Here is a 14,759-nt window from a genome sequence, read left to right on the forward strand (position 1 = left end):
TTTGCCGTCCACATATAGCCGGCCGGTGTGGCCGTGCGGTTCTAGGCGCTTCAGTCTGGAACCGCGCGACCGCTACGGTCGCAGGTTCCAACCCTGCCTCGGGCATGGATGTGTGTGATGTCCTTAGGTTAGTTAGGTTTAAGTAGTTCTAAGTTCTAGGGGACTGATGACCTCCGATGATAAGTCCCATAGTGCTCTGAACCATTTGAACCCTCCACATATAGCAGAATAGGTGGCTATCAATGGGAAACATGACAGCAGAATGCGATATTGGTACAGTCATAAGAGTTTCAGACCACACCGCTCAGCACACATTATTGAATATGGGTCTCCTCTTAAGACAACTCCAAAGTGTTTCCAAATTGACCCAACAACATCTTAAACTACAATTACAGTGGGCATGAGATTGTTGAGGCTGGGTCCTGGATCGACGAAATTATTTAGCCCGGTCGGTTAAATCACTTTGCTTGTCACAACGTGTCGATGGTCGTGTCGTGAGATGCTGACAAGCAGGCTAACAGCTGCTGTAAGCTTTCACAGCGCCGCGAATGCAGAACGATAAAAGCATTATCATACTCCACAAGATATCGACTTGGGCTTCCATGAGAACTGTACTAGTAGTTGATGGCACCATGGCAGCTCTGGGCTACGTGAACATTTTTCCAGGCCGTTCATGCTTAATGACTTCCTCATTGTGATGGCATCTTCCGGCCACATAATTGTTCTTCTCACAAGAACAGAATCGTGCTTCAGTGGCTTGATCAGCTTGACGTTAAACTCACGTTGATGCCTTGGGTGCCAAATTTTCCTAATCTGAACGCAATGGGTCAGAGCTGGGGCGCTTCGGGCTGCACAACCGCAAACCGCCAGTCCACAATTTACTGAAACTGAGCGGCCTGTTAGTAGACATCTAGTACCACATACGTAAGGGAACCTACCAATAGAGTGCATTCTGGGTATCACGACAAAGGCCCTAGTATACTCCTTATTATCAATGTCGAGGTCTGGGCTCAAAGTACTGAGACAGTTATTCTCCTTCAAGACCGCTGGTCACTGTCCTCCTTGAGAAATGTTCTGAAACAGTTGTTTCAGTGTTACAGGTCAAAGTCCTCCTTCGTCAAAGTCCTTCTCACTCCCCTCTCTTCTCCCTTCCCTCACTCTGTAGGCCGATTGTGCGTCACTTGTGTTTTGTAGGCCTTAGTGAGAGCATCGCACTCCCCACTTATTTTCTCTCATGTGCCTCGACCTTTTATGCATTTTGTTTCAGCTGGGCAAAGCGCCCAGGGACATTTCTGCAAAATGTGACTGCATTCGTACACTGATGTTCACCGTTTTCTCACACTTTTACTCATTAACCCAAAGACCCGCACTTTAAATTCAAAAATTAATGTTTAACAAGTAACACAGTACATTATTTACGCAATTCACACATTGGAATACTTACAGCTTAATATGATCTTGTAAATTAGTACTTAACATCGATTAGATGTGTACTAACTTGGTGCATAGGTGAGTTAAAGACAGTGGCACCATATAGCTGAGAAACAAGGGCTGCTATACCTCCACAGTATCGCAGTCACTGATGCACGGCGTGTTGGAGAGGGGACTAAAGTAACGCCAGCTGCAGCAGCCTCCTGTGGTCCCCGACAAGCTACAAGCTGCCTCACACTGATATCACACGGGATCATGGCTTCCTTCCATAAGCTCGACCATAACAAGGGAGCGGTACAAACAACTCCCCAATTATTGCTGGCTAGAAAGCATATCGTCTGAACAAATTTACCAGGCTCTCAAGGGACCAAAAGTATCCGAACACCTGGTAGAAATGCTGCCACTATAGTGGTAACCGGAAGTACATCATTCTCGGAATAATTGTCAGGTGCTTTTTATCAGGCGTTTCGGCGCATACGTGCAATATATAGCTGCAGTCACCATAGAGAATTGGGGCACATCACGTCTTTAACGTGACTGGAAGTGTCAATTCGTTTCCTGCAACGACTAACTGATTCTGCCTGGTTATTTGATATTCGCTTAGTTTGGATGTATTAACAGGCATCTGCTTACGTCTATTCTACTCCAAAATCCGATTTTAGGTCAGTGCCTCTAGCACGCAGCCAAACTTTGATAAAACTATCATTCAGTATGCATAACACAGATTTCATACCATTCCATGCACCATAAAGCTACTCCTACAAACTGCCATTGTATCAAATATGAGATGTGCAGTATCTACAAATCACTTTATGATGTGTGGTGTAATACTGTGTATATATTGCCAGCAATGTATGCCCTCAGATTTTTTAAACAGTGGGACCTCTCCGTGGTGCATAATGTCTCCCTTGCAGCTCATACCACAAAAGTCTCACAGACTAAACGAGTGCGTTTGAGTCACCCCTAGTCGAATCTTCTGTTAATCTGACCTCTAGGCGAAGTGTTTTGATGGCCTCTTAGGAAGCACACCTCGGCGTAATCCGTGTTTGCACTCTGTATACTGTGGATGACATTGTTCACACACCTCAAGAAGCTCTACCTTCCAGGAGATGCTGGTGTGGACTGTACCTAAAAGCCCTCCCATTACTGTTACACACCGATTAGTCCAGCTGATATGCAGCTTTCCGGTAGCACTTTGTATTCATCGGTTTTGGTATTTATTTTCGCCACATGTTTCTGTTCTAATTCATTCCACCATTCCCACATTTCTTTTGCATAGCCATAATGCATTAACTGCACTTAAAACAAACAATTCATTCAATACGGAACGGGTTAAGTCCATCAGACACACTGGTTCTTTTTTAGGATCTGTGAAATGGCTTTGTTTGTGGTAACCACTCACAATTCGATAATATCTATATTTGATGGTATTGTGAAGAATAATGTCAAAAAGCGACATTTATTGCAAATTACCAACCTGTCCTTGACGTTACCTGATAACTGTGATCCACAATTAGAGATCTTCCATCACGTATGTACATTATGACAATCAACTTGTATCTGAAACTTCCTGGCAGATTAAAACTGTGTGCCCGACCGAGACTCGAACTCGGGACCTTTGCCTTTCGCGGGCAAAGGTCCCGAGTTCGAGTCTCGGTCGGGCACACAGTTTTAATCTGCCAGGAAGTTTCATATCAGCGCACACTCCGCTGCAGAGTGAAAATCTCATTCTGGGAACTTGTATCTGTTTTGTGAGCACGCTACTCTTCCACACCTCCAAAGCACCTACTTTGGAATCACATGTAGCAGCGTGTATTTATTAAAGTATCAGCCTCGGCGTCTTTTTAATGTGAGTAGTCATTTCCCCCGAATAAGTGTTTCATAAACACACTCTTCTGTAGATGATATTCCCACCGGCATTGCACTTGCTCTTTCCATTTTGTGTGTTACACATGCCATCCCCTAGGTATTCTCCTGCCGCTAGTGTGTTATCACCAACAATGCAAGAGAACAGATGAGAGTCACTTTACATATTTATGTGTAGTAGTTACGTTTATTTGCGCCCAGGTGCATTTATGTAACAGTATCCGAGCCTCTGTATAGGTGCTATGCTTTTCTGGGTGCATTACGGAACATAGCACAAAATACCTCTTGTTAGTACAAAAAAGGCCATTAGAGCTATAAATCAAGAGGGAGACTGTAGTATATCTTCCTGATACACCCCTTGAAGCCCAAACCAAGCACATAACGCGATTTTATCACAAACAGTCTTGGGAAACCACATCTTTCGTGGGTGAATTACATTTCTTTCAGCCAACGATATACCTCCGCCATATGTATCCTTCCTGCTTCAGGCGTATTATTTCTAAGTATTTTACGGTAACTACTGCTTCTGGCAAAATTAAGTATAACATTAGTGGGTTTACTTTCTGTATTCAGTGTCAACTACATGTTCTGTCTGCTGTTCGCCACAACTGCATCTGACCTTCGTTTGTATTAGGAAAAAATGTAAAACAGGAAAATGTAAAAAAGTGCCAAGTGTAGAAACCGGAACAGTTCCGACATATTCTTCTGTTTGAGTTCAGCAGAAGGATGATAACAGCGGAGAAAGCCAGAGACGTTTTCGTCTGTGTGAGGCTAGTGTCGCTAGTGTCGCTAGTGTCCCTACTACCAGGAACCGAAGTAATAAAAATCCACATTCACTTATTATTTACACTACATTGCCACCATCCAACTTTCTCCATTGTTTATAAAATCAATTCATTTTTTTTTTCCTCCTGGAATAGAATCTACAGCAACAAAATTCAAAAATATTAGGTTGGTGCGCCGGCCGGAGTGGCCGTGGTTCTAGGCGCTACAGTCTGGAACCGCGAGACCGCTACGGCCGCAGGTTCGAATCCAGCCTCGGGCATGGATGTGTGTGATGTCCTTAGGTTAGTTAGGTTTAAGTAGTTCTAAGTTCTAGGGGACTGATGACCTCAGACGTTGAGTCCCATAGTGCTCAGAGCCATTTGAACCATTAGGTTGGTGCGTCAGTTTTTAGTGCTTTCGTCTTGGTTGTTGGTATAACAATTGCTATAAGGTTATTTATCGATTGCCATTTTTCATTTGTAGTTCGCTGTTGTTATTTGAATTTACACATTGTCGTTTTTTCATTCGGAGGTAGTGAGTGAAGCTATAGGCGCTAGAAAAGTGCCAAGTGTAAAAACCGGAACAGTTCCGACATATTCTTCTGTTTGAGTTCAGCAGAGGGATGATAACAGCAGAGAAAGCCTGTGTGAGGGTAGTGTCGCTGGACAGAGCACGGCAAGAAAATGGTTTTATCGTTTTGAGGAGGATCGTTTTGACATTAAAGAATTTCCACGTTAAGGAAGACCTTCGGGGTTTGATGAAGGTGAATCAAACGCATTAATTTACAGTGATCGATGTCTGAGTACTTGAAAACTGCCAAATGTTACGAATTGTGATCATTCCACCATAGTGCGACATTTGTATGCAACAGAGAAGGTTAAAAAGTTTGATGTATGGGTATCACTTCCTCTAAACCAAAATTACAAAAATCAGCGGATTGCCATATGTTCATCTCTGCTTGTTGGTCAGTAGATGGCTCGTGAACAACACCGACCACTTATATCATGTATCGTTGCTGGCGACAAGCAATGGAGTCTTTATGCTAACATAAGGAACAGGTCGGAAGAGTTCAGCTCAAACAAGAGAGTAGCTCTTCGTACAAAGACCAGCGTGCGTTCACGAAAGATAATGTTACGCATTCGGTGGAACAGCGACACCGTAGTGTACTACGAATTGTTTTCCCGAGGTCAACAATCACCTGTGACATTTATTGTCAACAGCTGAGACGTCTTGCAGACGCAATCCGAGAACGACGAGCAGAAGAGTGCGTGAAATGATGCTGCTGTACGATAACACCCGCCTGCAATCTGTTGGACGGACAGAAAACGCTGCACTACACTTATTCAACTGATCTTGCGTCCTCAGATTCCTACCTTTTCTGCTCTCTATCGAACAGCCATCAAGGAACATTCTTTCCGGGACGAAAATGCGCTTCGAACGTATCTCGACGAGTTTTTCTCCTCAAAACCACCAAATATTCTGTTACGTGTATCTTTCGTGTTTATTAAACTTATGGAATAACGCTAAGAACTTACGCACTCGCGAATTAGTACGACTCCACGTTAACTTGCCCACACCCGCCTGAGAGGTTTCAGCTTGCCCACCACTCAAGGCAAATATGACACACCTAAATGTTTCACCCAGAACACTCTATGAGGGATAAAGTGACATCATTTTAATCCTGCCGAAGGCTTTCCACATTGATAAACAATGGTATTGTCTGTTTATTCCATTTTTGCACTAAAATAATGATTCCTTAATTGTGACTAGCTTTATTGAAGGAAGTGTTAAGATCACGATGTAATCATATTAAAAACTGACCTACCTGTATCTATACAGAATGTAAATATTCGGTGCCTCACTTTAACAAAAACAACTGACACCTCCTTCAGGTGTGTATGTAATTGTGCAGCATTTTATACTAACTACACGACAGGACCTCTAACACAGTGTAGACTACACAGAATATCTAAAACACATACTTACCTTAAACACCTGAAGTATCGTGTTAAGAAATGTGCGTGTAGTAAACACCTCTGTAACCATCTTTTTTCCTGAAAGAACATCAACATATGACAACTCTCCTATAGACACAGACATCTTCTACTCCCACTTGGTATCCAGATTTCTACGTATTTTACATATGTTTCCACATTTCCATAATTTTTTTCATTTTGCACATTTGCCATTTTTGCAGCATTCAAAGATGGCAGAAAACTACTAATTACGAAACATTACAGCTAAGTGATTGGTGTTGATATGGAACGGAAAAGAAGGACTGTGTTTAAAAAGCTGTAATAAACATGATCAATGTTGTCATTATGTCGGAGGTTGTGTGATTGTACAGGGTGAATAACTTAAAACTTGCGCAGCTAGTATTGCGGAAAGCCGGCCGCGGTGGTCGTGCGGTTCTGGCGCTGCAGTCCGGAACCGCGGGACTGCTACGGTCGCAGGTTCGAATCCTGCCTCCGGCATGGGTGTGTGTGATGTCCTTAGGTTAGTTAGGTTTAAGTAGTTCTACGTTCTAGGGGACTTATGACCTAAGATGTTGAGTCCCATAGTGCTCAGAGCCATTTGAACCATATTGCGGAAATGGTAAGTGCTATTCTTGTGCGGTTTTCACAAAATGGATTGGTTACCTGTGGTAACACACGATAAAGAACAACACAACTGCATATATTAGTTATGTGGATCCTGATCAGTAACGAAACAACTGACCATTACACTTTGTGAAATGATAATTTAAACGACACCCTAGCTGCAAACAGCCGTTGATATACATCATTGGGGACATGTTGAAAATGTGTGCCCGAAACAGATACTACCTTCACATATAGTTAAAATATATGGCTACCAGGCCTTTGACCTTCTTGTGCGATCGCACACTTATGCCCCAACTCGTACGGGACTTGGTAGATTAATCTGCGAGGAGTAATGAGTGTGATGTGCAAACATCTATTAAGCGCACTACGAATGCAGTGGTGTGGACATATTGGGAATGTGGGTCTCACGGGGAGCGTGCAAGGGATAAGTCCCTGCAGGCGCACTCTCCTCTGTGCCCCCGGTGGCTCAGATGGATAGAGCGTCTGCCATGTAAGCAGGAGATCCCGGGTTCGAGTCCCGCTCGGGGCACACATTTTCAACACATCCCCAATGATGTATATCAACGCCTGTTTGTAGCTAGGGTGTCGATTTAATTATCATTTCATTCTAGACAAGCTGCACGGTCATCAATGGTATCTGTTCTCTCGGGAACACATACTGCCTTCATATATAATCACACATTGTATTCAACATGACCACCAGCAGGGGCAGTACACACGTCCAGTCGGGTACGAAACGACTGCTGCAACCGTACTAGCATTCCAAGGTAGATGTCCGAGCACGATGCAGTAATACGTCGTTGTACATGACTGGATGCAATCGGTATGTCCTTGTAGTTAGCGTCTTTCAGCTTGCATCACAGAAAAAACATGTGGACGAGCTGGCCAAGGTACAAGTCCACTGTGGCCAGTCCAATGATTTGAAAACAATTATTGAAGACATGCCGTAGTACTTTGTGCACTATGTGCTGGGCAACCATCATGTTGGTACCATTGATTCCTCCCAGTCCGCTAGGGAACATCCTCTAGAATCCATGGAAGATTTTCTGCGTGTCTACGATACTTGTGCGCGTTCACGTTCCCTCTATAAAAAACATGCGTATGAGCCAATGGTTCACTATCCTACATAACACTTTTACACTCCATGGACGCTGACGTTCCACCTGATGAAGCCAACAGGGATAGAATTTTAAAATTTTCCCGGCGAATTGACTGTTCAAACAAATTTTGGACTTACAGCCGGTCATCGTTCAATACTTCGCACGATATTTCAACTGGGCACCTGCCAGTCATCTTCAGGTGAGCCGTTGCAGACTGGCGAAAACGTCTTTTTTTTTCTTTATTGTGATTTCATTCCCCTGCCCCATATGGGCAGGGGAGGGCTGTCAGCGGCACAATCCGCCACTCTTCAGCCGAGAGACATGACAACTAAAACAAGAATAAAATGATACATACATAAGGAGATAAAAAAGGGGAACATAAAACAGAGTAAGGGGAGAAAATGGAGGTAAAAAGACATGGACATGTAGACGTTCATGGGGGACAGTTAAAAAAAAAAGGTCACCAGAAACTTAATAAACACAGTTGGCAATTCTTGAAACACAGAGAAGACACTGTATGCGAATGCATAGGTTAAAAGTTGGCCACAGTATTAAAAACACTCCGAAACAACACACTTAAAACCCACTTCGAGCACACACAACGAAGAGTAAAACTACCAGGTGGGACCTGCCGACGGAAAGGTCAGACAGGATGGAAAAGGAGGGGAGAGCATGGGGCAGCTGAGGAAGCGGCGGGATGAAGAGAGGAGGGGCAACCGTGGGTTCGTGAAGAGGCAGGAGACACGTGGGGTGGGAGAGGAAAAGGGAAGACAGGGCAGGAGGGAGCGCAGAGACACTGAAAAGAGGCACAAGAGATGGAGGGGAAGTAGGAGGGGAAAGCCGCTCAGGAGGAGGGAGGGGGAGGAGAGGGAGCCCTGAGGAGGAGGCAGGAAGAGGGGGTTAGAGTTGGTAGGAAGGGTAGATGTCAGGGCGAAGCTCATCATCCGGGAGGGGTAGATGGTGGAAGTTGTGTTGGGAAAGGAGATGGAAGGTGTGGAGATGGAGAGAGGGAGGGACACAACGGTAAAGGCGCGGCAACTGGTTGGGCGTGGAGAGGAAGGGAGACACCAGGGGGTGAGGGGGATCAAGGCGGCGGACAATATATAGTGTGCGGATGTGTTCAAGGAAAAGGAGAAGGTGGGGGAAGGGGATGAGGTCGTAGAGGATGCGCATGGGGGATGGAAGGCGGATGCAGAAGGCGAGGCGGAGTGCATGGCGTTCGAGGATTTGGAGGGTCGAAAACGTCGTCCGTTCCGCAATATGTAGCGTACTGTAACTACTCTGCGCATGCGTCGAAAACTTGATAGTTGAACCACACTGCCCGCCGGCAGCGCCCTCGCTGGTGGAATAGCGGAACTCAGTCGCCCTCTGCGATGCTGTTTGCCACGGCGGTCGACGCAATCTGTCGTCTTCGATTTGAGCAAATCGTGGAGATGATGGGATTCCATGCACTGTCCAGCTGGTAGCCGCTGTCACGGTTTAACAGATTTTCCGCCAGTCGTATTTCTACGGATTCTTTAATAATGGAGTCCCAGAAAGACGTTACTGTGGACAAAATCATTGTTTTCTCATACTCCATTGAATGTCCAGTAGAAATACAATATTCAGCAATAGCGGACTTGCTTGACTGCAAAAGGCGGGTGTAACGTTGATGTTCAGTGCAGCGTTCTTTCACGGTGCGTGTGGTTTGACCTATGTAAGCCATACCACATTGGCACGGTATCTTGTAAATTCCGGCCTTTCGTGGTAACAGATTGTCCTTAACTGATCCCACAAGGTCCACAATCTTCGATGGTGGGCGGAAAACCACTTTTACCTGAAATTTTAGGAGGATTCTTGCTATTTCAAACGAAGTATTGCCAACGAAAGGAAGAAAAGCTAAAGATTCTTCCGGCATGTTCTCCTCTTTATTCACTTCCTGCTTCCTAGTTTTAACTGTTAGTGCCCTGTTAATCTGCCGGATGGAATACCCATTTTCGCTGAATACTGTCTTTAGATGGGCGAGTTCTTGAGGTAAGCTATCTAGCTAGATCTGAGACAGTATGAGCTCTATGAACAAGTGTTTTAAGCAAACTCATGGTTTGCGATGGGTGATGGCAACTCGATGCTTGCAGGTACAAATCGGTATGAGTGGGTTTCCGGTAAACTGAATGCCCTAGAGAACCATCATTCTTCCTTCGAACCAGGACATCCAAGAAAGGCAAACAACCATCTTTCTTTATTTCCATGGTGAACAGGATGTTGCTATGAATGGAGTTGAGGTGATGTAGAGACTCCATTAATTTATCTTCTCCATGAGGGCACACTATGAAAGTGTCATCCACATACCGCCAAAAAACTGTTGGCTTCAGGGCAGCTGATTCAAGCGCTCTCTCTTCAACGGACGACGTTTTCGCCAGTTTGCGACGGCTCACCTGAAGATGACTGGCAGGTGCCCAGTTGAAATATCGTGCGAAGTATTGAACGACGACCGGCTGCAAGCCCGAAATTTGTTCCAACAGGGATTGTTAACAGGCCAATAGTGCATGATTCGGTGGTTTACCTGGCCAAGATTGGTAAATGTAGCTTCATCACTAAACAAGCTACATGACACATCTGGAGTATCCTGCCCATGTACACAAGTTAACACGATTCTCCTATGCATTTCCGTGCAGCTCTTGATGGAGAGAGATGTGACAGGAAGGGGACTTACATCGATGGGGAAAGAGCAGGGCGACTGCCTGACCCATGCCACTTCCTCGTGCGGTTGCGCGAGTCTTACGTGCGGATCAATTGCAACAGCAGCAAGAGCATTAATTCCCGCCTTATCTGTCGTCACTTGCTTCCTTCTGTTGTGTTTTCTATGTATTGCACTACCACTTTCAAGTAACTAAATGGTTCAAATGGCTCTGAGCACTATGGGACTTAACATCTATGGTCATCAGTCCCCTAGAACTTAGAACTACTTAAACCTAACTAACCCAAGGACATCACACAACACCCAGTCATCACGAGTCAGAGAAAATCCCTGACCCCGCCGGGAATCGAACCCGGGAACCCGGGCGTGGGAAGCGAGAACGTTACCGCACGACCACGAGCTGCGGACTTTCAAGTAACTGGTTGAAGGTGCTGATAAATAACTGCCAAGATGATTGATGTATACTGGGATTCTTGCCGCATACGTCTACAAGAACGAGCTGCATTCTGCCAACATCGTTCATATACCATGAGCCTGTCGGCTTTTCCTGCACTGGTAAATCCTATCGTCCGCTCGCGACTTACTGCTTGCACTGCCACACACCAGGTGGCTAGCAACTCGCAGTGCACTCAAGGAACACACAAGCGCACTGTAAGCCAACATAAAAAAATCTTTCCTAGCAACTACGCAGGCTGAATGGCACAAACAAGTGTCGGTGTGCGAACTTTTAAAAATACGATACCTTGCAAACGACTCGCACTAGAAACCTCAAACAAACACCACTGACATTCTAATTTGCCCTACTTTCTGGTTTTTAATTTTAGTAGGTATTCTTCATACACAATTACAAAAATGGTTCAAATGGCTCTGAGCGCTATGGGACTTAACATCTGAGGTCATCAGTCCCCTAGAACTTAGAACTACTTAAACCTAACTAATCTAAGGACATCACACACATCCATGCCCGAGGCAGGATTCGAACCTGCCACCGTAGCGGTAGCGCGGTTCCAGTCTGAAGCGCCTAGAACCGCTCGGCCACTCCGGCCGGCTGTGTGCGTTTACACAAAAGTACACAAAGTATGACTACAATCCGTTTATTGGTTAACAATACAAGCGCCTGACTACCAATCCATTCTGTGAAAACCGCACACAAAAAGCACTGTGCAAGTTGTAGGTGAGTCAATATATATATAAGGCGATCCAGCCGCCTCTGCCGACGTCGTTTCTTGCTACTGGCAGTGTTATATCTGGCCTTCAAAAACCATGTGCGAGATTTTCATATTCTCGCTGTCACTGTCGCAAACTGTTAGTCCTATAGGAAAAAATGAGCATGGCGCTTATGCAGAAAATTTAATATAGCTACATTTTGTACTGGGATACGTTTTCGCTGGAGACCGTAGTTGTCGTGATATTTAAGATCTTAAAATGCACCCCACCCCAACGCTCATCCCCAACCGGTTTGGATTTCTAGTGCTAAAGTTTTCGACTGTACGAAATATTTCCCACATTTGAACTTCTTTGGTCCTCATTGACTGGGCCTTGTTACAGCACCTGTCTAGTCGAGCACTTACAGATTCTAAAATTGACGTTTGTGTAAGTCTTGCATAGTAATTTTAAGAATGTTAATAGCATAAAATAAACATTAACATCGTTGTACTCATCAGGACTTTGACTACGACACTACTGTGCATGTAACTGTTAACTTTGGATAGAATTGTAAAAGTAATTATTTTTAGTGAACGTTTACAAAAGTCTTTTTTTCTTTGCTTACCTTCTGGGCACCTTCAAGTAAATAACGTAAACGAAGTAGCCGATTATGCTGTTGGCTCAATAGTCCAATCAGTAGATACCAAAGGAGGTCGAATATCAGGAACAGTGCACGTAGTCGGAAATTTTTGTATAGTTGTAGGAGAGAGTCACGCCAACTACCTGCTAGAAATCCTGACTGATGAGGGATGGGTGTGTGACTGGAGGTGCGTTCGAAGGTCACTTTTGTACGTTTTCCTTGAATAACTCGGAATTTCTCACAAAAATCCCATGTTCAATTTTTTTTCCTGTAGAACCAATAGTTTGCTTTTAGAGAGCGAGAGAAAATCCTGCTCGTGGTGTATGAAGGTCAGGTGTAACATTGCAGGTTGCATAAAAAGACAGCGGTAGGGACCTCTGAACCACCCTGTGTGTGTGTGTGTATAGACACGGATTCCTTGGGGAAAGAAAGTAACATTTGTATGCAACACGTTTGTCTTCGCGTGGTAGATGGCACTGAAATCGACAAAAAAACTGATTGAGTTCAAAGACAGTATTATCTTGAGAGAAATGCGTTGGATAGGAAATAAAAAAGGACCAGTCGTGTTTAATAAAAGGGAAAAAAGCTTGTTTGAAGTTTGTATTGTGACCTCTCACCAATGGGGTGTTCGTGTGAGGTGAGTCCTCTCACCTATCGTCAAGGGGGTGCTTGTTCATAACAATTATTTCACAAAAAAGTCCTTAAAAATCCGCACTTATTTACTCGCAAGTTGAATCATTCGACTCAGCTGAGAAGTGTTTCTAATGTAATCTTTTTACATGCTTTACTGATGGGATGAAACACGTTATTGCAAAATGCGGTCACATAATAAACTGTCTTAAACTAAACCCACAAACAAAAGTCAGATGAAGTAAGATCTAGTGATCTTGCAGCCCATAACACTGGACTGCCTGTATCCATCCACCGACGATTGTACACGCAATCTAGTGCTTCTGTACTGCGACAGGATATGGAGCTGGACAACCATCACATTGAAACCACGTTATGTGTCGCAAGTATAATGCAAGTTCTCCAAACAATACTGGAAGCTCGTTTACAAGTGTATTTGATACTGATCTCCGTCTATGGGTACCAACGACTGAGAATGGACTAATGAGTTTGCCACCAATTATTCCACACTAGATATTCACATTCTACAGACACTAATGTTCAACTTGGAGCCACCAGTGTTGGTTTTCCACATTTCAATTATGCATGTTATGTCGATTGATTGAACCCAGGTTCGTGAAGGCCACCTATTGTAGTAGTCGTGTGATGGTGTATCTGGGGTGTACTGCAGGGGAAAATATTTGATTCTGTTACCACACAAAGCACCTGTAACATGCTAACTATAATTCTCTGCTTACATTGAGCAGCATTAAAAATTGAGAGTTTCTTGAGAAAATGGTAGAGTTGGTAGACAGTACATGTAATTGTTCATGAAGGCAGTCTTCCATAGGGTTAAAAATAGAATTTTTATTGTTTCCTGGAGAATACCATTGTTGAGATTAGCTGCAATATCTATTAATAGGTGCTTTGTGATGTGGCAATAGCATCCCACCCCGGTAAGTTTTATAAACGTGCATTAGATTGAAGAAAAATACATACACATATACATCTCCACACATACCAACAATAATCGGCCACCTACACTGATCAATGGATAGACTTAGAAAAATGCATTAAACAGTGGACGTAAACAGAATTTTTAAAGATCATAATGTTATTACAAGATGAATATGTAATTGGTATAGGTTCATCTAATTTTTTCTCCTTTTGTGTAGCCAATGATTCCAATTTTTTAATAAGATTATTATTGTCTAAATTTTCTGTAAATAAACATAAGACAAATATTTCGTTTGGTGATTTTGTTTCATTTCCAACGAGTTCAGACATAAATTATTTTTTTATTTGTAGGATACATTTTGTTTACATCACATTTCATTTTCACCTTCTATTTATACAGAAAACTTATAACATTTGTATAACAGCAGATAGAATCAGAGGGGCAAAATACTTGTACTATTAAAAGACATAAATCAATCATAACGTTTAATTATTTTCAAAAAAACCTAAAACTGGGTAGCTGATAGCACAGCTCTGTGATTTTTGCATGTATCTGAAGATTGATGAAAATGAATGACAGTTGTTTCCCTTATGAATAAAATGTGTAGAAGAAATAACAAATGAATGTAATTACAATGATGAAGAAAGAGGCTCTGTTGGAATTTGGAAACTGATGAACTAAATAAAGCTAAGTAAAAACATGTCAGATATCTAGGAAGTGTGGAATTTTAGAAATAACACACGCTGAGTTACAGACCCTTATCACTAACATAAATTTGTAGTAGTGTTTTGGAAAATATACTGTATTTGAACATTATGAAGTACCTTGAAGAAAACGATTTACGGACACATAGTCAGCACGGATGCAGAAGATATCGTTATTGTGAAACACAACTACTTCTTTATACTTATGAAATAATGAGTGCTATCGATAAGGGGTGTCAGATTGATTCCATATTTTTAGA

General features: G+C 43.3%; 1 protein-coding gene across 1 annotated transcript in view; it reads left to right on the top strand.

Annotated features, from left to right (window-relative positions):
* The window catches only part of LOC126234860 (complement factor D-like), a 151,758-nt gene that overhangs the window by 21,008 nt on the left and 115,991 nt on the right, over nt 1-14,759 (top strand). The gene's annotated exons all lie outside the window — the stretch shown is intronic.

Source organism: Schistocerca nitens, chromosome 2 (assembly GCF_023898315.1).
Source record: "Schistocerca nitens isolate TAMUIC-IGC-003100 chromosome 2, iqSchNite1.1, whole genome shotgun sequence".
NCBI classification, from domain to species: domain Eukaryota; kingdom Metazoa; phylum Arthropoda; class Insecta; order Orthoptera; family Acrididae; genus Schistocerca; species Schistocerca nitens.